Genomic DNA, 27979 nt, shown 5'->3' on the forward strand with positions numbered 1-27979 from the left:
CTAACCTTTATTTTTGTTTTATTAAATTATAGCTTATCTTGGCTAAGTGTGTTAAAGACATCACAGTCTAGCTATGGCATTTAAAGTGTGTCTTTCTCGATGCAGCAATCTGTTACAAAAAGATCATTATAATGGTGGTGTTATAAAATCTAAATGTAAAAATACTTAAGCATTATATCTTACTTCACTGTCTAGTGACTGACACCCTTCCAATTCTGCTCATTGTATAATATATATATATATATATATATATATATATATATATATATATATATGTTCATATACCAGTCGCTATCGCTATCTATACCATGTATGTATGTATGTGTATTTGTGTATATATATATATATATATATATATATATATATATATATATATATATATACTGAGAGAGAGGGAGATACACCGTGGTGGTGCTGCGGTAGCATTGTCATCTCACAGTAAGACGCTGTCTGGTTCGATTCTCAGCTAGAGCGTCTTCTGCGTGGAATCCTGCGTGAATGGGCGTACCTTCGTTGAAGGTTGTGCATCAGGGCTGGTAACTCGGCATGTAAAAATCAACTACCAATCATTAGCAGACCGGAGTTCCGCTGTGGCGACCCCTAACTGGGAAAAGCCAAAAGACACAACAACAGAGGGAGATACACATACCCATAATATGGATATAGATATAGTGATATAGATATATGAAACAGACTAACAGCTGATGCAAAGTTTTCATGTGTACATACCTCAGGAGTATTTCACACTGCCAAGAGTATGCACCAAATGTGCAGAAATCAACCTCACAATGCTGGACCGAATACTTTCCAAGCTTATTTGGACTACATTGCCTGCTTATCGTGTGAGGTGTTTAAATTGTGGGTGGTTAGTTCAGCCTGGTGCTTGAAGCAGTGCTCTGATGGCCACTGAGTCTCGTTACTTGTTTCTAACATTTTTGGGGAAGACAGTTTTTAATACAGCTGTTAAAGTACCTTTGTCTAAAAGCAATGACTTATCAAAGCCTGTTGTTGAACTGCATTATTAAAATATGGCTTGTTAGGAAATTAGCAGAGAAAGAAGGTAAAATATGAGTCAGCAAGTAGTATAGATAAAGCTTTGTACAATTATGTGGACTTTGTAACAAAGGACTTGGGGTATGCCAAGATATGTGAATAAAATGTATGTACAATAAAGTGTTAGAGTAGTATAAACAATACTTCGACACGTAGGCCCTAACTTTTGAGGAATTATGTTTCATTCATGACATTTATTCACAAGTTTAACACAGCCGTTAGCATTCTATTTATTGTATCATTCCTCTAAATATAGTCCTTCTGCTGAGACATCACTTCACTTTCAATACTCTGAACATGTTCTTTGTCATGTGTTCAAACAGACCTCATCAGTCAAAGTGAGCAAGTTTCTATTTTTATTCGCACATCGTTGACTTGGTTAGAGTTAGTAGGCCAATGGCTTCCTTTTAGGGGAGACCCGAGGTGGTATTCCCACTGATTATGGGAAGTTTAGCCTGGGCACTGGAGAACTTCCCCTACTTTTTTGATGACTGCCATGGGTCTCATACATCCACTTTAGCTACCCCCAACTCATGCAGATGGGGCCTTGGTGTCATCTAAAGGATGGTGCATTCAGGAGTGGAGTCCCCCCCCCCCCATTGTGCTGCACAACAGTGTCACTACTGGAAAAGTAACCCAACTACATAGTGTGGGAATGGAGTCTACAACCTTCTTCACAAAAAGTGAGTGTGCTACCTGTTGTTCCACTTAGGCTACTAGTAGTACTAGTATTCTACCTGTAACCGCTGATACGTAAAAAGCAGACATGCACACCTTACCTGTGTATGCATATATGTATGTATGTATGGGTATGTCTCTGTGTATGTATGCATATGCATGTGTTTGTCTTTGTAAATGGATCATGAACAGAAAGAGTAGTGAGCTGTATTTGTCATTTCATAAAAACAGAATCGTGGGAGGGACTGGTTGGGATATTTCCACATCCAAATGCACAAGGCAACCTACATTATGACAAATATGAAGCAGGGATGTGATTTACAGACTTTTTACATAATATGTTTCACATTTTAGATCATATGATAAACCTTGCAAACATTGTGCTTTATTGCTAAAATGTCAGCCAGTGGAAGAGAATCTCTGTATACCAGCCTGAACCTCAATGATTTATACAGCAGAATTTATCTGCTGAATCATCTGATAAATGAGAAGTGAGCTTTTCATTATAGACCCTATTCAGTTATTTCCCAGGCAATAAAGACATGTACGCCCTAAACACACCATGACTCAGCAATTTCTTCCCCTCCATGGCATTTCTATCCAAGTCAGTCACCTCAAAACACACCACAAAAGGGGCTGAATGAAGTGCTGTCGCACTTTCTTTAGAAATTTGCCTCCTTTGCTCTTACACATTATGTCAGCTATCACAATGAAAGTTTTTGCCAAGGAAAGAAACACATACTAAGGTACCTGCAGTTCTTCTTTGTTGTCACATAAAGCTATTCAGGTTCTATGAGTTCGTAACTCTTTTTACAATGCACTGTCATTTACTGCAGCATTATTTCCCCTCCCATGATGCTATAAAGCTATTGAACCTTTGGAAACTCACAGATAGTGAACTAGCTAATCTGAAGGTGAAGAGAATTGCCAACCAATAAGAGTAAGAAACTTACTTGGAGAGCTATGCAAGTCCTATTTTTTATTTAATCAAGCAGTGATTTGCAAAAAAGAACTAACTCATTGTACTGTGTTTAAACCATAACAAAGAACTCAACGCAGAAAGTGTCATTGGAAGAAAGTGACTGACATTATGGCTAGTGATCCTCAAAGGTAACAGTAAATTTTGAATATATCTTTGTAAGTAAATGCAAGCAAGATCTGACATAAGACAATATTATAAGATAAAGTCATCTTCTCAGTACTCAGAGTGCATCATGGGAAAGACAAAATCCATCCAAACTAAATTGTATCAGTAGCCCTGTCCCCAACATAGAAGTTTGAATTAGAGCAACCTAAAAATTAATAATGGCTACTGAGTCCATCGAAAGTTTAACACAGAATAACAAGATAAGATAAAAATTTGAGCTTCTTCAGTTTTTGGCTATAGTGGCAAGACCTGTAGTAAAGCACACATTTCACTAACTTTTGCCAATGTGCAGGTGGTGGTTAAGACTTCTTTGTTTTGTGGAGTTGATATGTTGTCTAACATAACCCAGTGTTAGAGTGACATTACTGGCCAGATTCATTGACGCCTACACTAAATGTACACAATATGTATTCAAGAACATCCCTACTACATTTTTTGTGCTTTCTAGTCACTCAGAATGATTACAGTAAGTGTACATGTGATCTACACTTTGTGGTAACCTTTATGAATCCCTGTCAATATTTAAAGCTGCATGAATATCAGTAGGAAAAGTAAAATTAGGAGGAAGAAGGTGTGAGTTATGCCTGTGTTGTCTGTTCACTCAGAACAGTGCACACTTAGCGTCGGTGTTATTGAATCCCAGGGTAAAATATGTTTTGTTACATAACGTCTTTTGCTTTATAAGCACCATTACATCTAAATGGGCTCTATTTTCTAAAACCCTAAGTGTACTTTTTTTTACCCTCACAGCAATGCAGTTTGTGATGGCAGTTCAACAAACACATTGCAAATGCAACTTCAGATTAAAACAGCCAGCCTGACTTGGAATTCACACACAGTGTAACGATTTTTTTGGGGGAGGGGGTGATGTAGCCTCCCACATCTTCTATGTAGTGGGATAGCACTGCCACCCCTAATTTAGTAATAGTTTTGAGACTGTTGCACCTCAGGAGGAAGGCTTCCACATGTAGTACAGTTCAACAGACTGCACAGTTCTAAAAGGAGCATTAGTCAAAATGAAGCAACTTTCAGCACCTCAAAGTATGTAGCATAAAACAGTATTTTCTGATCCAGATCTGTTATATTCAATTAAATAAAGCTTCCCTATATTAAATGTACAGAAGTAACAGCAGTAATTGTAGGGTATTTTTCCCTTGGCAAGAAAGTTTAAGATGTCTGATTAATAATTAATTATAATGACTACTAGTTTGCATTATGAAGCACTGTTGACCTTTATGGAAAAGGGTATTTGCACACATAGATAGATAAGGAAAGTGTTAGATGCTGCCACATTGTGTTTAGTTCTAAGTTGTGTGCGCCTCCAGAATAATACATCATTTAAACGTTTGGGAATATGTGAAAAATAAAGCATTTGTTATAGAAAGTAGATAGGTTATATCATATGTTGCTAACCTGGTTATTGTTAAGAAACATACAAAAACATTTGATTGTTTTGTAAAGTTCACTCAATACTAAATGGCTATTACTGGGCAAAGATATTTGTATGAGGGCCACATATGCATTTCAATTTGTGCAGCTTATCTGGTACTTTTCTAGGGATATTTGATCTCTATATACTCAGAATTTGTACATGCGTTGTCGAACATTATCTAAGGTTAAATTGCAGCAAAGATGACACACACACAACACACACACACACACACACACACACAGAGACACACACACACACACACACACACACACACACACACACACACACACACACACACACACACACACACGTAATTGAAAGAACAGTTTTGCTGGCACATTAGGCAGACACATTTGATGTGTACTGTCATTCACAGTTCACTACCTAGATGAACTCTGTAAGCTGGAAAAAATGATATCCTGACTGACTGAAGGAATGTGAGAGGTGGACAGGCTGTGAAACTCACAAAGTTCAACTTTATAAAAAGGCATGTTATCTCAACTATTTATTTTTATTTGTACTGTTCCAAGGATGAAATGTGCCGAAGACATCAGTTCTGAACCACCCCTTAATTTCACAAAGAGATGACTTCACCAGGCTACCTTGCCCATCTCAGGCAACACTCTGCAGAAGCTTTCCTGGTCTCCACTAGGTTTGGGCTTCCTAGACATGTGTCCCTCCTTTCCTCCCCCCCTGTATGAGCAGGCCCATCCTCCTCTACCTGAGAGTCAGACACCTGAGCCATTTACTAAATGCAGGTTGCCTGGCAATAGTCAACGCTGTATCCCCCTATGCCATAGCCCTGGCTAATAAATATTATTTTGATATTATAGTGAGTCAGCACTGCCCTTATAACTAGTTTATTGGCCAAGAATCATTTATTTTAAGTTTGTCAATATGTAAGTTTTATTTTTATTTCATTTATTTATTTATTTATGCTTTTGCATTACCTAGTAACAATAATGTTTGCTGTGTTTTGGATCTTGATGAGGTGCTTTGTTTTTGTCCAGAAAACAGTATTACGTGTTCTGTGGTATAGACAAAACAGCAAAGTGCATAGCTTGGTCATTTAGTTGTATAACAAGCCCTTGCCTTGCATTAGTCTCTGTTCTGTGTTACAGTGTTATTTTAGGCACTCAGCCCAGAAAATGTCATCATAAGCCCTACTCAACTCCAACCTTGTCATAAAGACTGCGTCTCCAAAAAAGAGTCAAGGTGACTTTGAAACTGAGTTAAACTCTTAGAAATCCTTACATTCGTGCTAGCTCCATAGTCTAGCCACTTAAACAGTAAAGACATTTATCTTATGTACTAATTATATTTATCATAAACAAATGATTATTTATTGTGTACAGGTTATGACCAGTTAATGAAAGACCCATAACAGCACTCAGTAAGGGGCTCTTGAACATTTGTAGGCCCATGTCATACCTACCACTCTTTATTAGCTTATAATTAACTGAGTGGACAATAAGCATCTCTAGTCTACCTCTGGGGATAACATAATCAATCTTTCACAGATCGCCAAATATTTAGTGTAATATGCTTGGACACCCTCCAGCTTATTCACATCCTTTGAACCATAACTGCAAAACACTTCCCCGTACTTTAAGATAAGTCTAAAAATACTCTTATACAATTGGATAAGGACTTCCCTGTATCTTGAGGTAATAGACTTCAGCATGTTTTTAATTAAACAAAAACCTTTCTTGACTAATATATAAACATGAGTAGAGGCACCAAGATGCCCAGATCCTTAAAGTCAGTACAACACCCAATAATTTCATGATTCAAGGTATGACTATTTATTATTTGATAAGGCAAGAAGCAGGATTATTGCACCAATCTTGATATTCATTTGACCAGAAATATAGTTAATTTGAAAATCCTTTTAGTTTTTTTCTTGGCCTGTTAGGGACATAATGACCTCTGCTAGCTTTGCATTATCTGTAAATGAGGATACCCAAGCTTCCTTGAACTAAACATGATGGACATAAACACATTGAACAAAAAGGGCCTCAGCACAGACCCCTGGGATAATAATCAACCTCAAAGCACCAAGACTTATCATACATAATTTTCACACTTGACCATCCTTATGTTAACAGTTGAGCAGTTCATATGATGATAGATGAATTTATGTCCCAAGTTTGCAGTCTTTGAATACTTGTGTCATTCATGTGGCACCATATCAAAATATTACTCAAATCCAAACAACCCTACATCAACCGGTAAATGCTGTCTAGTGTTTTAATGTCATCTGACTAAAAATCAATCAAATTTGAAATGCATGATCTTCAATAAATCAAACCATGTTGTGAATTATCCTTTATTTGGGGCTTGTCTACCTCAGTACATGCTCATATTAGTTCCCCAAAATACAAACCAAGTTTATTGGTCTATATTTTTCTGAATTATGTATATCTCCCCCTCTATGCACTGGGTCGATTAAAGCTGCCTTTCAAATTGAAGCAACATAACTTTCAGTTATGCTCATGCTGAATAAATAAGTATATTTTGTGCATTCTTGGGGATTATATAATGCCCCATTCTGTCTACTATGGAAATTCAGTTTATGCTTATGTTAATTATTTTCATCATTATGAATATCTTCAAGCTATGATTTTTTTTTTTGTATATGCAGTCTGCTCTAATTTGTGGTAAAAAAAATGGCCATAAGATTCCATAAGAGTTTAAATTTGGAGTAGCAGGCTACCTTGACTTTATATGGTGCTTAATTCCAAAACCAGGGCTCAGGAGCTTGCATGGAGAGTCTTCTGATGATTCAGAGTCATCTGCCTAATTCTAGAATAAGATCTGGGTTCACTATGCTGCAACACTTAGAATTTTTACATTGGTGTTAAATGCCACTGTAATTGGGTTGCCCTTTGAAGTCAAAGGGCCATTGCAGCATAGTGACTGCTCCATGTATATAAGGGACTTAGTACTACAGGCAGAAAATGATGATAAACTATCCTGGTTGCAGTACCAGTTTCCACATACATATGGAGCTGTACTGCATAACAAGGGAAGCTGAAGAAGAAAGTTTGAGTACAACACATATGTGGAAGATATTTTATGGAGGCTATTACATTTTGTTATCTGGGACAACTAAAGAGTAAAATTTTCAAAGTTAAAGTTTGGTCTAGCTGTTGGTGCAGAAGTTTAAAGCTATGATCTATAGTTCCTGTGGAACAGGGTTTAATTCCCTTAGCCTCATTTGCCTGTTGTGTGACCTTGAGCAAGTCAGCTAACCAGACAGTGCTCCTGTGTTTCCCCTAAAAAGGGATTATGAGTCCAGTGGGTCTACCTGATTAACAAATGGGTATTATTATTATATCACATCATGTACCCCCCTGTCACACTAGATGGAGGAAAAGCCTGTATGACTAAGCTTTAACTTGGCATGCATACTTTTGCATGACCAATATATAGGTGACACTGTTGTGCTATATAGCTTCAGGGACTTGCAGCTCTAGCTATGTATTTCAGCACTGATACTGCAAGATAAATGACATCTCTACACCCTGTTGCAATTGTCAGTGTCAGTGGTGTAATACTTATCACACTCACCTTTTGTGCTGGAAGACCAAAAGGCTATGGGTTCTATACCCATTCTAGGTGATTGGATTCCTGCTTGAGTTTGTAGTACCTCATTTGGAAATAAAAGGCACCTGCTGAAAAAAGGAGGGGGAAAGTTCCTTGATGCCTTGGCCAAATTTCCCCTAGTAGTATTAATACAACCTTGATTCACTCCTGCAAGAAGCCACTAGCCTAATGGGACCAACTGGTCAACCAAAGAATAAATTAAAATGCCTCCTCTGACATGTACTGTTAAGTATCCTATATGTAATGTAAGGCCAACAGAAATGTACATATCTACTGAGCATACCCATCAGTATAGGTAGTTGGGAGTAATAAATATTGCTTGCAAACATAGCTCAGTAAAACATATGGATCCACAGATGAATGTAAGCTTAAAGGGACAGTCCCAGAGATTTTTTGTTTTGATTCAGCCTTTGTTTACATTTCAGGTTTGCCTTTCTGAGCATGCTCACCTTTGGCTGAGGGGGCGGGGGAAGACTGCCTGAAGGATGTTTCAAAAGAGTTAGCCAAATTCCATCTCAAATTTCAGTTGTACTGACAACAGCTCTCCCTGTGAGCCATTCATTTGTTTAATCTGTGCATTTTACCCATTCAGAAAAGTAGCCTTTCAGAGATTTTATGACCTGACTGCTGCTGCTACTCTAGAAAACATATCAGTAATATTCTTCTTCTTCTTCTGGCTTTTCCCAGTTAGGGGTCACCACAGCAGATCACCTGTCCACTCATGATTGGCAGTGAAGTTCTACAGTGTCAAGTTGCCAGTCCAGCACCCAACCTTCCACAGGAGGCACACACTCATGGCTAGGGCCAATTTAAAGTATCCAATACACCTACAGCATGTCTTTAGGATGAAACCGGAGCACCCAGAGGAAACCCACGTGAGCACAGGGAGGACATGCAGACTCCACACAGAAGGCACCCCAGCCAATGATCAAACCGGAGAACCTCTTGCTGTGAGGTGGCAACACTAACCGCTGTACCACCATGGCCGCCCTAGAAAAAACATCAGTAATATAAGGCTTTTAAAACATTAGTAAACAGAATTTTTTGTTTCTTTCATTTCATATTTTATTCTGTGGTGATTGTGAATCCTGGCCATCTACAACAATTGTATGACATGGCTTCTACCTATAGAAAGCATCAGAGTCAGTCAAACAGTAGTGGAAAACATATTTCTCTTCTTTCACATTTTACTGGATTCTGATTTTTGAATACTAGCCTGGTGTAGTGACTTTCTGACCTGCTAGTAATTCCATAGAAAGCAAGTATGTGACAGAAGGTTGGAGCATTAGTAGCCACACGCTTCTGTTCCTTTTTCAGCTTCTAGTTTGATATGTCCTGATTTCTGGATACAACTAGACAAATGCACTATTTTTTCTGAGCAGACTGCTTGTACATCTGTAGAAGCATAAATGATGCAAAATTTAAAAATTAGTATACACTGATGTCCCTTTTCCTTGGCACAACTTTCTTTATTTTAAATATGAACCAGGAGCTGGGGGGGCATAGTTCCCCAATCCAACGCAAGTTGGGGAGGAACACCAATCCAAAGATTAGTTTATCCTGGGAGTTGAAACAAGACTGGAACTGTGGATTTGCAGGATATTGAAAAGTAAAATGACATTGTGGGTGGGAATGAAAGTGACGTGTCAAAGTGGGTGTAACTTCTGTCAGCTTATCTTGGACCCTAATTTTAAACACTGGGATTTTAAACACTGGGACAGTTTCAACATTCCACATAGGATTATACACAGCAGCAGCAGCAGCAGCAATATTTGCAGTTCAGCTTGTTTTGTGTGTGCCCATTACTGATATGTAGGCTGAGATGTGAAAACCCACAAGAGTTTTGTGCATTGAATGATTTAACCAAAACTGAAAATATTAACTGCACAATCCACATATGCAACATGTGCCTTTAATTTTTTTTTTGTTAATCAGGCAAACCCACAAGATACAAGTATTTTTTTAAGGGGCAAACCAGAAACGTTTGAGTGCATAAGTGACTTTCTCAACAACAGGCAAATGGACACCACTAGCAAGCAACAGACTAAGAATCTGTTACTTTAGGATTCTAAACGCTCCCTATTGAAATGTCAGCACTCGAAATGCAGAGTGCCGACATGCCAAAAAAATAAATAAAATAAACGCAGCAGAAGAGCAAATCTCGAAAATTGCTCTTCTTTTTCAAATTTCTTTTTGCAGGTGGAGTAAGACTCCCCCTACAATCCTCAAGTAAGGGACAACCTCCCAACCCAACCTCAAACTTATATGTACCAAGATTGCTATACCTCATTAAAAAGGGAATATTCCAAGAATTGGCATCTCAGACTTAGTATATGTAAGTCCGTTCTTTCGGCCATTCAATCTCCATATTTTGGGACTCACTCTATATGGCCCCAACATTTCAAATGGTTACCAATTCGAAATTTAATGTATGCAGTTGTGCATTGTTTTTATTCTTTTACTTATATTTATTGCGGTTTGTTTTAGCTTAAATTTTGTTCTGCTTTAAATTTGTTGTATTATAAATTTGTTTTTATCTTGGTGCTTTAAAAATAACTATTTAGGGCAAGTTGTGGAATGTTTATTTTCTGTTACCTGCTCTGACTGTAAAGAGACTAAAGCTAGCTTATCTGTGGGAGGAATTGAGAAGCAGCATTTACTATTTAAGGTTAGCAGAAAAATAAGAGGTTTTGATTGTTTGTAACTGCTATGCATATGCTGCTGTTGTGACTGTTTCTCACCCACCCTCTCTTTGTTTTGCTGTTATATTCAGTGACTCTTGAGTGGCCCACCCCTTTTATACATTTGACTTGGAAGACTCCTCCCACTCAGCTTGTTTGCTCCTACTAGAGCACTACAATGTCGAATTAGGATGGCCACCCTCTTAAACTGTTAAAACTTCAGTTGCTCTCGCTCTCTTTCGCTTCCTCACTTTCTTATCTTCCCACTGCAGTATGAAGAGTATTAAGCCATTTTGTTCAATACTGATTTTGAAATCAAAAACATCTGGGCAAGAATACCAGTTACTGGTAGCCTACAAACCACATCTGAGGAATCAATTTGGGATTAGTTCTTCTGTTACACTGCCGGTTGGAGAAGGAGAACAGAGACATTATTTTCTAGCTTCCCTGGAAACTACAAATCACTGGAAATCCTGAAAATTGCTTCTTAGGAGTCAGCTTGGAATTAGTGCTACTGTTTTTCTCCTGTTAAAAGAAGAAGCATGGCGATGTTGATTCCCGACTGTCCCTGATTGGGAGGCATGTATGGGACTTCCCTGGCAGGGTAGGTTTTGGACCATTGTGCAGTTTAGCTTTTTGCACTGAACAGCTGTATACACTATTCAGGGCATCTATCAGGAGAAAGCTGCAATACACCTAAAGTCTCACAGAATATTTGGGATGAGACTGCTGATCAACAAAGAGCTTGTCAGCGGCTTGTTAAGAACCAGCTTAAGGTCAGGGGTTACAAATTTGCTTAGGTTCATAGGTTCATAGGAGGATACTAGGCTAATGGCCCTAGGGCCTTTACAAGCCTAGCTATGTAAAAAAAATGTACCCTAATTGACCATTGTTAGCACATTTGGGAATTAATAGGGTCATACGAGGTTACTATTGAGAGGGGCTTCTGTTGACAGAAGACCAAAGGGACATTGATTACTAGTGCAGTGCAGCTGTGATAAGGCAAGTAAGCACAGAATTGCCCAATGTTTTCTTTAAATGGTTGTGTCATGGCAAGAAAAGAAGAGTGTGCATGATATGGGGTCTAGGAAGAATGTTAGCACTTTAAACAAGCACCTTCTAATTTATAGCCAAGAAGAATCGTACATAATTATCTGTTCTGAAACAGTTGTCATTTGCTTTACCCTTTAGGACAACTTATGATGTGGCCAAAATTAGAACCTTCCTGAGAATAATGTGCTGCTGACCTTTATTTATGTAATTCCAGCTAGTAATCTTAGGTGTGAACCTTTGATTTTTCTGGATTTTGGGAGGACACTGCAACTCATATATGACTAGAAGCTAAAACACATTAATAAATTATTGTTTGCTTGGTTTTCAGATGTTTACACCACCTGCAAATGAGGTGGCAAGGTACTGAGAAAAACTGAACAGTTTTTGTAGTCCATGTCAGGGATGCTTGAAGAATGCATGGAAAATGTGAACTACTGTCTAGGGCTAGATAAGCTTCACGTTGTATGGTTGAACAGCAGTTATGATAACTGACTTTCTAGGTGTGCACCCTGGTCACTCTCATCTCAGTGCCTTGCAGTAATATCTTTATGGCAGTGACAGTATCTTGGCTTATATTAGTTTGCATTCATGCATACTCACAATGATTTACAGGCAGAAAGAGTATAGCCAGGCATACTTTTTATACTCTACTGAGTACATTTTTTTCTGAGCATCACATCAACATGGCTTTTTTCAGGATATATTGTGTCTGCAACTGTCTAAATGAATGCTTTTAACAACAGACACAATATTGCTAATCTAAAACCAATATATTTAATAGATTTAATAGGTATTCAGTGCTTGGGGCAGCTTTTTCAGAGATGTATCCATTTTTAAGTGATTGGTGTCCAAGGAGGGGTAACTGTAAGAGCTTGTGAGTACAAAATAGAATTTGCTTGCTATACCCCTACCAGGCAGGGATAATAATAACTTTTCAGTGCCATCACCCCTTCATGCTTCAATGATATCATACTACCATCAGTCAGACCAGTATAGCACACCAATGTCATCCTTACTAAACACTTAAATAAGTCAGCCATATTATTTTAATTTTTGGTAGAAGTAAAGAACAAAGAAATATCTCTTCAACATATAGATGAACAACAGTTATATTTCAGTAGTTCTATGCAATTATCCTTATTTATTTAATTCATTATTTCATAATCTGTTAACTGGTTTGATGGGCTGCTTTAATGACTCTTGTCTAACCAAGATAAACAGATAGTCCAGAAATTTGATGTAATACAAATGTATTGTTTACAATTAAATAGAAATCTAAATTAACATTACACAAAGAGTGAGTTTTACATCAGTATTAAACAGTATTGCAAATATCAGCAGTTGCTAATTTCTCAGTTATACATTGTATAAAAACCTGTTCACTCCATAGCTGAAGAACACAAGCAAACAATACCAACATAAGCCTGTTGTGTCCCTAAGTAAAAAAATGTTTCTCTCTTTTTTTCTTTTAGTGCCTATGAAGTTTATTCACTATTCACTGTCTTTTTTAAATTTTATCAGTACACAAAAGACAATGAGATGAACTGATAATTTTTAGTTGAAAGGGGCACATTACTCATTAATAACTCAGAAGGTCACCATGGAATAGAGCAACACTGGGAGATATTCATTTAGTACTACATCCATGGACATGCTTCCCACCTACTGCATTTTATCAGCTACCACGACTCTTCTACATCCTACTGGGTCACAATTTCAAATTTGTCCATAGAATTGTCTTTACCTAAAACAATCCAAACCTTTTGTGGTAACACTGCTTCTCTGATGAGAAATAATAGCTTCTGATTAGAGTTTGAGTGTGTGTGTGTGTGTGTGTGTGTGTGTGTGTGTGTGTGTGTGTGTGTGTGTGTGTGTGTGTGTGTATGTGCGTGTGTGAGAACAGACTCACTGTTACCATTTTTTCACATCTCTACTGAAAACCAATTATATATGCCTTAGTTCTGTACATATTTCACACTCCTTAAGACAGCTACATGTTGTAACAGATAAGGTTTACATCAAATCCTTGGTACTGCTATTTCAAAGATGCATAAGACAGTGCACCACTGAATGCTTTTTTGAATTACACTGGCTTGGTCAGCAACCTCACCCTATTATCTTCCGTTCAGTTCTTTCCTTCCCTTTTGGCATCCAAGCTTATTACTGGAGTGGTGGAAGGAAACGTCAGATTTCACATGATCAGCCTCTACAACTGTCAAGGGTTTTTATGATTATGGTTATACATTTATCCACTAGGCTTACCTTGTGTACCAAATGTGCAAAGTTACCCCCATTTCTTAAGGACTGATGTCAGAGATTTGAATGCTACATCATCACAAAGGTAGAGAATCACAAAATTAGAACACAAATATTGATTTTTTTATGTTACACCAGGCACAAACCAATGATTATTAAAGAAAATAAAACACCAACAGTTATTTTACAGTTTTTTTTTTGTATGAGGGCTATGAACTATGCACCAATCCATTCCCTGTTATTTATACATACTAATTCCATGGCCAAATACTTGTGAAAATCTGCAGTTCAATAAAATGTGCTATTTAAAAACTGCATATAGTTTGTTTTGAATTGACAGGGTGTTTTTCAGTACGACGCAGAAGCTTTTCTTTACATTGCACATTGTATTTGGTGATGTGTCAGATAAAACCATTACATGGTGCCTTTCACTGCCGATTAGGCAGGCATGATTTCATTATTCAGGAGACTCAAACTGGTGCCCACCAGGAACTAGCAATCTGGTCTTCATGAGACAACACTCCTGCACTGGAAAGAGCTTATAGCCTTCTCACAGCATAGAAACAATGATCTTTGATGAATCAAGCCTTCCTTTCTTTGAAACATCATCAGATAATGAGTAATCTATACAGAAATAGGTTGCAAGGCTTTAAAGTATATACCAATGGAGCCAGCTGAAGGGGTGTATTTTGCTTTTGTATCTAAAGTTATTTACACAAGACAAAATATCTTTGAGAAACTGACATTTAGCTGTAATTTCATATTTATCTTGAGCTGACTTTAACTCCTCACACTTTAGTTCCAGAGTTTGTGACATTTTTGAAAACTGGCATCCAGACTCCGAACATAAAGATGGCTGCTTCTTTACATGACATAAAAATATTTCAAATGAAAAATAAAAATACATTAATTAAATAAAAAAGTAAACTAAACTGTTGTTTCCCCTAATCACCACATTTTCTTTGTATGCTTAAATATATTAAAAATGAGACATATACTTCAGAAGTTTCTGCTGCTCATTAGCAGTGAGAGATTGTTCTTAAACTGTATCAACAAAACAGAGACAGCTTTTCAATTTTTAAAATTGCATATACAGTAAATATTTTAAATCTTGGATTTTTAATGTAAAACAAGTTTAAGCAACATTTCTTGCAAATCTTGTAGCTTAATGTATTCACAGCTGCTTAACAAATTTGCATAAAATATGGTATATATTGGCTCAGGGGATTAGTTTACTTAACACATTTCACTCTGTGTGTATGAGTAGAGTATGACATCCAGATAGAAAAAATGTGCTGAAGATCTTAGATTTAGAAATGCTTTATTAGACAGATGATTCATGTAAATAAAGTTTTAATTAGAAACTCTGTACATGTTAGAAATGTATGCTCTTTCTGTAAGTACAATGATATATCTAAGGTTGTTTTTTCAGTATGCAAAATGACCACACTTTTTTTAAGCTTTCAGCTGTGCTTTGCAGCTAACAGCTTCTCTGTGTGTGAGCATGTCTGTTTGCAAGCTTTTTTGTATGCATGCATGCATGTATGCATGTATATGTGTGTGCATGTGTGTGTGTGTGTGTGTGTGTGTGTGTGTGTGTGTGTGTGTGCATGCGTGCATATGTATTTGCACTTTTGTGCATGCACAACAAATCTGCACTTGTATGTGTATAAGTGTGTGTGGTCATACACACATGTACATTGTCGTGCATTATTGTTGTATGTTACTTGCTAAGTATTTTTCTCTCTCACTGTGGGCAAAACAGGAAATATGAGAAGAGGAAAATAACATATACACCAGGAGGAAAAGATAGACCTATACAGTAGAGTGAGCAGAGAAAACAGAAGTTTTAAAACCGATTTTAGGCTATTATATTTTAATTGTTTCCATGTTTAATTTAATGGCAATATTTTTGATGGAAATGTGATAACACTGTTAAATGTTTTACCACAGAAAGTTGTGTGATGTGATAAAATGGAGGACTTTAAACGTGAATGGGATGTGGGAAAGGTCTGCTGTTGTCAGAAATCTGCTTCACCAAATAGGTATAAATTGCCACTTTTACCGGTGTTTTATAAATTCTTAAGAAATGTGCTTTTCCCAGAAAGAAATTTAGTCAAAACCTCAACACACACACACACACACACACACACACACACACACACACACACCAACATATTCACACCTAAACAAATTGACTGACCACCTTCCTTCTTCTTAATTAGGGTTAATTTGCATTCAAGACAAAGACAGTTGTAGTAGTAAACAAGTAGGAGTGAGATGGGTTTGGGATCTTCTTGCTTCATTATTGACAAAGACAGCCATCATTTAGCACGGGTGCTGGTAACGCACCTTTTTTATATAGGAGTTCAGTGACATCATCACCAGTGTTTCCATGACAAACTGGGATGGATAACACTGCTGTATCAGTAAACAAAATTAAGCCAGAATGGTCACTAACATGAAAAAAATCTTTCTGATCATTTGCTAATAACTCCATCTTCTCCTGGATGCTTGCAATTTTATTATAAGCATAATTTAGTGTATGAAAATACATTATTTCAGCATATAAACAAACACAATTTTTGTCTAAATGAAAGTAATAAAACTAAATTTAAGACTTGTACTAGGACACTCCAGGGATGTACATGGAAACACATTTTAATTATTTTTTTCTTATAATGATGTCACTTAGCCTGTGGCATTTTTTTTCCTTTACTCTAGACGAACATTAAGATTATTCTTCTTAAACCTTGACTTGTCAGTTGCATCAAAGACCATAAAATGAATATCAGCCTTATATTTAATCTGACTCTTGTTTAGTTTTATTTGCAAAATTTCATTAAAATGTTTCCTTTTAATGCAATGTACATTGTTGTTTTGAATTGATCAAATTGTATACAGTGAAGAAGAAATAAATCTTAAATTAAAGAAGAGTTAAAGAGTTTGAGTGTTATTCAGTGAAGAAGACATAAATCTTAAAAAAGAGTTTACAGTCTGTTCACAGTCATGGGGCTGCAAAAGTATGTTAAGAGGAAACAGTGAAAGGCAGTGCTGTGTGAAATGCAAACACAGTATGTTTGAGAACATTTGCACTAGATTTTGCATTTGTGAAGCCTATGAAGAACCTGCCAACCAAATTGTGCAGAGCAGTTACCATGCATGTCAGAGACGAAAATATGCAGAAGTGATGCAGAAATATGAACATGTCAAAATATACTGTAATTCTGTAAATTTGTTAAGTAAGTAAGTAAACAAGCAACTGTGGCCTTGCACTAATATGGTGAGACTTTACTGCAAGAAGTGGTGTGCAATATGGCATTGGTGCACTGACATGCAAAAAAAAACAGTATACCGGCAACCTTAATATGAAGGACACCAGAACTTTTTGTTGGGCACAGATCCTCTTTTTCTGTAATATATATATATATATATATATATATATATATATATATATATATATATATATATTGGAAGAGGAGGAAGAATATATATTGGAAGAGGAGGAAGAATATAGGAAAGCAAGATAGAAATGTCAAGAAGAAAGGCGTATGACAAAATATAAAACCGGACAATACAGACAGGGGTGGCTGATTACACAATAGGCAGAGTTCACAAAGGAAAGGACAATCAACTCAGGATGAGCAATTGGTGATGGGGGGAGGATTTGGGACATAGGAACGGCTCACTACAAAACTATTTATACACTTGCCTAGGGGCATTGAGGCAGGTTTGCTGCTCTTTCACAAAAATGCATTGGTCCGCAGCAATCAGATCTGGCACTAATTTCCCTATCCTAGTTAAAAGTGGCATCATAGTTATAGTCTGATATTGCAGTTGGCCTGCAGGAAGACAGCAGTGTAGGGTCCTCCCCTTCCTTATAAATCACGACCATTGCAACTTCCGTCTGGCATTGAAGGAAATTTCTGTTTATTAAAATATTGTTAAACAATTTCACCACCAAATGACACAACTCAGCTTCATGAATCTACCTAATGTTCATGGGTATCTATCCAGGCTTAATGCCTTACCAAGAGCCTATCTATCCATAATTTCCCATAGGTTTTTAAAGGGAGCTGTCTGCCTAGGCTTGTATCACACTTGAAGGTACAGACATTTCAAGTATTTCTTCAACCAGTTCTGATGTTTTTCACCTCATTATCCCGCCAAATACATTAGTGAAGAATAATCATCAACATTTTCCAAAATCCCAAAAAGGGCATGTCTCTTCTGATTTAAGACCACTTGATATCAGCGCTCCGTGTGTGTTTTTCTTTTCTTTTTCTACATAATCATGATTCTTGTTATCTTTTCTACCTACAGTAAAACTCTTATTCTTGTTACATCCGTCAGTTTGCCGGACTGTTACTATAATTGCTTTCACAAAACATGTCTATTCTCAACTGTTGTTTCCGTTAATTAACTTTTGTAATACCTTATCTGCCATGTCTGAGGTCAGCCTACTATATTTTCACTGAAATGTTTTTAACATCTCCATTGAAAAGGGGTCTTGTACCCAGTCAGACCTTTCTGGTAAACAAAAATAATAAATATGTAAATAAATCAATAAATAAGTATAGGGCTTCAAATAGATTCTGTACCCTTTGATGAATGAGTCTGACTCCCAGCATGTCTGAGATTTGTCACAACTATAAGAAAAAGAGATCTTTCATCCCCTCACAAAGAACCTCATTTCTGCAATCCTGAAACATTTCTACATATCTCAGCCATAAATCAATAAATAAATATAGGATAGGATAAACTCTCCCAGCTAGGCCTCAACCCATATGTTACCAGATGTGTGGCTTCCTGGTATACTGATAGAACCCACTCAGTCAAGATAGGGGAAGCCACCTCTAGTAGTAGACCCGTAACTAGTGGCATACCTCAAGGATCAGTCTTGGGGCCTCTACTGTTTGAGATATATTTTTCTGAGGTGCAAGCCAAAACTAGTGATCTGTGGCTGACCAAGTTTGCAGATGACTGTAAGCTGGGTGCTGTCCTAAATTCCCCTAGTGATGTGAACATCCTCCATGTTGAAATGAGCGAGGAGACCTGTTTTCAGTTTAACAGCTTCTTTATTAACTGCCACCTGGAATGTTACAACGCTGTGTTAACTGCAGTGAGTAGAACACGCCCACCTGCAGTTGCTATGGCCAACCAACACATACATAGCATAACCAGATCATTAAACCAACTGATCTACATCCTCTCCTTTTAGTTACTCCTTTGTATGAAAACTAACTCATGCTGTGTATAGCAAAGTTGAACAATAATGACTCAAACTTAAATAATGAATGATGAGCTAGTAAAATAGACGGTATGGAACAAAACGTTCAGCTTTCACCACTGGCTATCTAACATGGCAACTGAATACTAGATAAGTAAGAACTAAAATACAATGCATTAATACATCACATCCCTTTTTTTTTTTTTTTTTTTTAAGAACAGTATTTGGGGTTAGGCTTACAAATGCAACCTGAGCATGTCACATAGGGGGTATCGCTGTGTGTCTTCTTGGTGGGAGAGCAAGCTACAGGAACTTGCTGCACACTGGAATGCTGAGTATGCGCAGGCATTGGTTGAAGTGCCTGCCAGGGCCATGGAGCGAGGGAAGGAGTGTCCGGTGTGGCAGGGTCAGCTGGATGGGAACAACCATCGGCAGGATCGATCTGTCGAGGTGGTGGCGGTTCACCAACAGGTAGGATGTGGCGACAATTTCTCCTGTAGATGCCACCATTATATTCGATGACGTATGAGCGTGGCTCACTGCACACCTCCTTCACTGTGCCCAGGCGGTCGTGTCCCTTAATTGCCTGCAACCTGACCACTTGACCCTCTCTAAGTGGTGATAATGGGCGGCTTGTTGAGTCGTAGTACTGCTTCTGAATGAGCCTTTTCTTTTTAAGTTGCACATTGATCTGTTCCACGTCCTTTGGGGCCAGTTCCAGCAGACTGGTGCTGACAGGAAAAGTTGAGCGAGTCTGCCTGGACATTAGACGTTCTGCGGGTGATCCCAGCGTTTTGTCACGCGGAACATTTCTGATGTTCAGTAGGTTGAGGAAAACGTCTGTCCCATCTCTGTGAGACCTTTCCATCAGTAGCTTGGCACTGCGGACAGCCCTTTCAGCCAATCCGTTGGACTGGGGGTACTCTGGACTGCTGGTTATGTGGACAAAGTCCCACCGCTGGGCAAACACTTTAAAATGCTGACTGGTGTATTGTCTTGCATTGTCAGAAATCAGGGTGTGAGGTACTCCATTGACGGAGAAGTGTCTTTTCAGTTTTGTGATCACAGCTGCTGAAGATGTGTCCCGGAGAAGGTCAATTTCAAACCACCCTGAATAGGAGTCGACCAGCACCATGTATTGTTGTCCATGCCATTCGAACATATCCGTGGCGACCGTAGACCAAGGCAGGGCAGGAACTGGATGTAGTTGTAGAGGTTCCTTTTGTTGGTGTGGTCGGGTACTGTTACATACAGAGCAGGAGAGCAGCTCTCTTTCGATGTCTTTGTTCATTGCTGGCCAAAATACAGTGCCTCTTGCTCTGCGCTTTGTGGCTTCTAAGCCTGGGTGACCTCTGTGCATAATATTAATATATTCTTGTTGTAGGGAGTCGGGGATGACCGTCCTGTGACCTTTAACGACAACGCCGTTCTCCACTATCAACTCTTCTCTATATGGGAAGAATGGACGCACAGACGGCGGAACCTGGCAGTCTTTGTTGGGCCAGCCATTCTGAATCACTGTGCTTAGAGTTTGCAGGACCTGGTCCCTTGCCGTGTGGGCTCGTAGCTCCTCCAGCCTGGCTGTAGAGATGTAGCTGACAGACATCACCTCAAAGTTGTTATTTGCACTTTGAGTTTGGGAAACACTGTTGCTTGGGGCTCGTGACAGAGTATCCGCAAGGTACATATGCTTACCCCTCTTGTAAACAAGCGTTAGGTCATAAGCTTGTAATTGCAGTAACATCCTCTGTAGGCGAGCTGGGGCAGTGTGGATTGGCTTCTTTAGGATTGTAACAAGGGGCTGATGGTATGTTTCAACTACTGTGGGTTTTCCGTATATGTAGTCTCTAAACTTGGTACATGCAAACACAACTGACAACAATTCTTTCTCGATTTGTGCATAGCGTGTCTCGGTATCGGTGAGCATGCAAGATGCGTATGCTACTGGCTTACCACTTTGCAGACATGCAGCACCCAGTCTGTAACATGAAGCATCACAGGTTAATGTCACTGTCTTCTTTACATCAAAATATGATAGGACTGGTGAGCTGGCTAGGCATGATTTGAGGTGTTCGAATGCTTGTTGATGTTGTGGGAACCAACACCAGATGGTATCCTTGTGTATTAGGTGCCTGAGCGGTGCTGCAATGCTGCTGAGATTTGGGATAAATTTTCCCAGGTAATTTACCATACCAAGGAAACGCTGTACAGCCAGGGAATTTTGGGGAACTGGCATATTTGTGATAGCTTCCGTCTTTGTGGGGTCGGCCCTGAGACCTTCTTTTGTGAACATGTGTCCCACGTAACAAACTTGATCCAGACGGAACTTACATTTGAGGGGGTTTAGTCGAGTCTGATCTCGTGTATGGTCAAGTACCTTCTTTAGGTTCGTGTCGTGTTCTGCAGCATCACGACCTCCCACAATGATGTCGTCAACTATGATGGCACAAGGGTAGCCAGCGAATAGTTGCTCCATTGAGCTGGAAAACCTCACTTGCTGAATTGATGCCAAAAGGCATGCGTAGAAACCTGTAGCGCCCAAAGGGTGTGCTAAATGTAGTTAGCATTGATGACTTATGGTCGAGCTTTATCTGCCAAAATGAGCTCTTCGCATCAAGCACTGAGAACAGAGTCGCACCTGCCATTTGGGTGGCAACTTCCTCAACACTGCGCATTGGGTAATGGGGTCTCTTTAAAGCCGTGTTTAAGTCTTTAGGATTAATGCACAGCCTTATCTCCTCTTTGTCTTTCTTGTGTGCTACCACCATTGATGAAACCCAGTCTGTGGGCTCAGAGACCGCTGTAATGACTCCTTTGCTGGCCATGTTTTCAGGTTCTGACTTAACTCGGGCTTGCATAGCTATAGGAATGCGGTGCGCTGGCCGGATGACGGGCTGCACCTCAGGATCTAGAGTCATGGAATATATTATTGGAAGTTCTCCAAGCTCGTCATTGAACACATCATCATACTGTTCACGGACATTTTTTGTAAAATCAATGTCAGGCTCTGTACTGACCTGGTGGACATGAGGGCTCAGTGTGACAAGTCCTAGACGTACACATGCTCGAAACCCCAGCAGTGGCACAACATCCCGATCCACAAGGAAGAACGGTAGTAAGTGTTGTTGTCCATCCAGTGACAGAGAAAGTGTAGCAAAACCAGCTGTTTCGATCTTGCTGCCTCCATAGGCCACTAGGTTTATTGTTTTATTGCATGTCAAAATCTGTCCCTCATACAGCTGGAGAAAAGTGCTTTTTGCCATCACATTACATTTTGCCCCCGTGTCGATTTTCATTTTAATAGGCTTATCTCGTACATACAGGGTAACAAATCCTTCATCCTGGTACTCTGCTTGGGTATTTACATTGTCCACAACTGCAATGGGCTCGACACCATCTACATAGAACGCGCCATCAGTGTTGATGTCCGGCTGCTCCAGCTCTAGCTGATGCACGGGTTGTTTGTTACGGTATTCTTTAACAAAACTTTTCCTTTTAGGATGTTCATGTTGAGGCTTGGATCTGCAACATTTTTTGTAGTGGTTCCATTTTTGACATTTGTGGCATTGCTGGCCAAACGCAGGACATATGTCTCGCTGTGCAGCGTGGTCGCCTCCACAATTGTTGCAGTTCCTGACGAGTTTTACATCCTGCCCACTTACAGGCTTATAATTCATCCTGGACGCCATCTGGTGGAGTCTGGCTGCAGTGCATCCACCGTTGCGGCCGGCTGTTTGGTAAGAGCCCTAGTATTCTCCTCAGTCATTTCATAAACACGACAGATAGAAATGGCTTTGGATAGGGTCAAGTCACTGTCACGTAAAAGGGCCTTCCTTATACTGTCATTATTTATGCCACAAACAATCCTGTCACAGATTAACTCATCTGTTAAATCTCCAAAATGACAACTTTTGGCTTTAATCTTTAAATCACTAATAAAAGACTCAATAGTCTCACCTTGTCTCTGATTTCGGGAATGAAACTTGTGTCTCTCCATTATTTTATTATATTGTGGGTTGCATATTTCCCGAAATTTCTTTTTTATACAGTTGGGGTCCTCTCTGGACTCTGCTGGATGAATAATGGCTCCGTCCTGCCCGTCTCTTGCGGATGGCACCCTAATTTCTGCGGCATAGACAAACGAGCGTTCCCTTTCAATGGCTTTTGCCCCTGCTAGATTGAGGAGGATATAAGCTTTCGTTTTGTCTGGTTTATCTGAGTGGGCCACTTCTGACACCATGTTGAAATGAGCGAGGAGACCTGTTTTCAGTTTAACAGCTTCTTTATTAACTGCCACCTGGAATGTTACAACGCTGTGTTAACTGCAGTGAGTAGAACACGCCCACCTGCAGTTGCTATGGCCAACCAACACATACATAGCATAACCAGATCATTAAACCAACTGATCTACACTCCAAGAGAGCCTTACCCAAAATAATGAGTGGTGCAAGAAGCATGGCCTCAAACTGAATGCCAAGAAATGCATCAATATCCCCTTTGGGAAAAATGGTGTCCTCACTAATTATCACATTAATAACAATGTACTAAGCATGCAATCAGTTGTGAGGGACTTGGGCACCCAGGATGACAGCAACCTGACTTTGGACCACCACTTTGCTTCCATTGTACAGAAGCCTTTCTACATCGCCAACCTCATAAATAAGGGTATTTCATCCAGGAACAAGGAGGTCATAACATCCTTGTACTCCTCCCTTATCAGATCCATTATAGAGTACAAAGCCCCCTTCGGCATGTACCTTGCCAAGCACATGCAGCAGCTGGAGAGACCACAGAGGTTCCTGACCCGGAAAATCTAGGGTCTCAAACACCTATCCTATACAGATAGGCTAAAAGCCCTGTCTGTCTACTCTTATACAGACTGCTCAGAGGTGACCTATGTCTGGCATACAAGACTGTCTCACTCCACTCGCGCAACCAGCATGCAAGGCTTGAACCTGGTCTGTGACAATAATAGAACTTGTTGGTGGGATACATTTGTGTCCCAAAGACTCCCCCATCTGTGGAACAGACTCCCTTTCCATGTCAAGCAGAGTACCACACCAGCCCTCTTTAAGAGGAACCTGCACGATTGGATGGGAAACAGAAAATCCACTCCTGGGATCCACCTGTGTCCCTGCTGGACAGGGTCACAAGTAATGATTTTGTGGGAACATGGGCAAAATTTTTGGCTAGGCTTATAAGGGCCTCTGGGCCAATAGCCTACTATCATCCTATGAACCATCCATTTCTTTTTTAATACTCAGGGAATGACATCAACTATTATTTTGCAGCCTCCTTTATGGTTGCTTTTTCACTTCTTACTTGGTTTTCAGTATTTGTCTTAATGGTTTAGCATGTTGTTTAACCTTTTTTGCCTAAATCCTTTAAAAATCATCCCATTTAGAAAACACCACATCCTTGAAACACAATGTAGACAAGACGTGTGCACCATATTTGCCCAAGTGGGGCACCTGGAACTGTGTAGACTGCCCTGCATATCTAAAGACTTTGCAATATATTTCCAGTCTCTCATATAAAATGTTATTTCTTCCTGGAATTCAAGTAGAGTAACTATAATATTCCTAATTAATTTATTTAAATCCTTTGAATTGCTTCCAATGAATGGGAAATTCTCTCACAATTTAGCTGTGCAGGTTATGACCAAAGAACAGGCAAATACATGTGTGCACTGGTATCTAGACCCCCCTCCCCCTATCAGGTGTGTCAGGAATCACTGAAACAAGTGGAATAATATTCCTTTCGTAATAAATAATTTAACTTCAGTGAAACTCATTGAAAGATAAAAACTGCATTACATTGATAAGGTCTTGAGTAAGCAGCTTTGGGCTCATATCAAAAATCAGATATTTCCATTAAATGAATGAACAGTCAAGCACAGTTGGTATTTCAAAAGAATAACTTTTTGAGAGACATGCAACAATAATCCTTGTAAACAGCAAAGGAGAAGAACAGAATCAAAATCATAGAGTGGTGTCTGTTACCAGTACTGTGGCATAGTTATTCTTAAGGACCCAAATGTCACAATCAAAGCTGACAGACATCCCTTTGTGAGTCTGCGATCATAAGAGCAACAAAACTTTGTATGCAGCAGTTACATCCTTGATGTCTTTTATGGGTAGTGGTTTAGATTGTTGAATGTTAATAATATTGAATGCATTTAATTCAGGCAGAATCATTTAATCGACTTTGCCGGCACCACTGTGTGGCAGGTTGCAGAGCAGCAGGGAGTGGGGATTTACCCTTACCCTGCTGCTGTAGGGTCTCGGAGCTAGTATATATAATTAGCAGGATGTCTGGGGGGGGTGCAGAGGGGCTTGCTTCCCTGCAAAAAGCATTAGTTGTTCTTTATTTATTTATTTTGATGTTTTGGCATGTCATCGATTTGGATTGCCATTTTACCGTTTGATGTTTAGGTACTTCGATGCTGTGAAGTACATCCCTTCTATGTAAACTTAAGACAAGGCAAGTTAGATACTACTAGGCTATTTTGTAGCTGGTGAAAAATTTGCTATGCACTTCTTTTCAATAACTCCCTGCATAAAGCTACAAGGCACAATAATGCCAAATGTCCCCATCGTTTTTTTTCCTACTGAACAAGGCAGATGTCTAGCTGGGAAGAAATTGCAAAGCAAGGTGTCCACTCCTTGCCAAAGAGATCATTAAGAACACCCTTCTCACAGTGATTGGATCCTGCTAATCATGTGGTCTTACCAAATGAAACAAAAACTATTGCATAATGTATCTGAGACACTAATCAAAGGTTAGTATAAGAATACTCAGTGCCTTAACAATTAGACACTGGCCACGCATTATTGTTTAATTACTTGTTAACCAGGAAAGTCTGACTGGGTTGATATCCCCTTTCAGCACAGACTCAGGGCAAAAAGTTCCAAGAATAAACAACATAGTACAATAAGGTATAGGCAACATTCAGAACAAATAAAAGCTTCAAACATATTTATACAACTTTTTTACAAAAGTATACATCATATATTGCATTTCAAATTCTTAGGTGATAAAAATGAATGAGTGCGGAAATAAGACAGAGGACATACTATTCATGCAAGTAGTATCTAGTTTAACAATAAATGGAAATATAATGCTGGCTGTGTTTCTCTTTCTTTCTCTGTCTCTCTCACTCTCTCACACATACTTTTGTAAAGAATTCAGAGATGTGAGGTCACGGGAAGTGATTACGTATGTAGATTTTCTACGGAAAAGGTCAGAAGTTTGCTGCAGAGAACTAGAAAATTATAGGGACAGCGAAATAGTGTGTTGTAGTAATAGCAGCAGTGAAGGGAAGGAGATGACACTGGTAATAGCAGCAGTGAAGGGAAGGAGATGACACTGGTAATAGCAGCAGTGAAGGGAAGGAGATGACACTGGTAATAGCAGCAGTGAAGGGAAGGAGATGACACTGGTAATAGCAGCAGTGAAGGGAAGGAGATGACACTAGTAATAGCAGCAGTGAAGGGAAGGAGATGACACTGGTAATAGCAGCAGTGAAGGGAAGGAGATGACACTGGTAATAGCAGCAGTGAAGGGAAGGAGATGACACTGGTAATAGCAGCAGTGAAGGGAAGGAGATGACACTGGTAATAGCAGCAGTGAAGGGAAGGAGATGACACTGGTAATAGCAGCAGTGAAGGGAAGGAGATGACACTGGTAATAGCAGCAGTGAAGGGAAGGAGATGACACTGGTAATAGCAGCAGTGAAGAGAAGGAGATGACACTGGTCATAGCAGCAGTGAAGGGAAGGAGATGACACTGGTAATAGCAGCAGTGAAGGGAAGGAGATGACACTGGTAATAGCAGCAGTGAAGGGAAGGAGATGACACTGGTAATAGCAGCAGTGAAGGGAAGGAGATGACACTGGTAATAGCAGCAGTGAAGGGAAGGAGATGACACTGGTAATAGCAGCAGTGAAGGGAAGGAGATGACACTGGTAATAGCAGCAGTGAAGGGAAGGAGATGACACTGGTAATAGCAGCAGTGAAGGGAAGGAGATGACACTGGTAATAGCAGCAGTGAAGGGAAGGAGATGACACTGGTAATAGCAGCAGTGAAGGGAAGGAGATGACACTGGTAATAGCAGCAGTAAGGGGAAGGAGATGACACTGGTAATAGCAGCAGTGAAGGGAAGGAGATGACACTGGTAATAGCAGCAGTGAAGGGAAGGAGATGACACTGGTAATAGCAGCAGTGAAGGGAAGGAGATGACACTGGTAATAGCAGCAGTGAAGGGAAGGAGATGACACTGGTAATAGCAGCAGTGAAGGGAAGGAGATGACACTGGTAATAGCAGCAGTGAAGGGAAGGGAAGGAGATGACACTGGTAATAGCAGCAGTGAAGGGAAGGAGATGACACTGGTAATAGCAGCAGTGAAGGGAAGGAGATGACACTGGAAATAGCAGCAGTGAAGGGAAGGAGATGACACTGGTAATAGCAGCAGTGAAGGGAAGGAGATGACACTGGTAATAGCAGCAGTGAAGGGAAGGAGATGACACTGGTAATAGCAGCAGTGAAGGGAAGGAGATGACACTGGTAATAGCAGCAGTGAAGGGAAGGAGATGACACTGGTAATAGCAGCAGTGAAGGGAAGGAGATGACACTGGTAATAGCAGCAGTGAAGGGAAGGAGATGACACTGGTAATAGCAGCAGTGAAGGGAAGGAGATGACACTGGTAATAGCAGCAGTGAAGGGAAGGAGATGACACTGGTAAAAGCAGCAGTGAAGGGAAGGAGATGACACTGGTAATAGCAGCAGTGAAGGGAAGGAGATGGCACTGGTAATATCAGCAGTGAAGGGAAGGAGATG

The 27979-nt window shown here is 39.5% G+C and overlaps 1 protein-coding gene across 1 annotated transcript in view; it reads left to right on the forward strand.

Annotated features, from left to right (window-relative positions):
• LOC122804663 (protein phosphatase 1 regulatory subunit 37-like) overlaps positions 1 to 27979 on the forward strand; it is a 1708176-nt gene that overhangs the window by 397 nt on the left and 1679800 nt on the right. The gene's annotated exons all lie outside the window — the stretch shown is intronic.

The sequence above is a fragment of the Protopterus annectens genome, chromosome 6.part0 (assembly GCF_019279795.1).
Source record: "Protopterus annectens isolate FY-2018-M chromosome 6.part0, PAN1.0, whole genome shotgun sequence".
Lineage (NCBI taxonomy): Eukaryota > Metazoa > Chordata > Ceratodontiformes > Protopteridae > Protopterus > Protopterus annectens.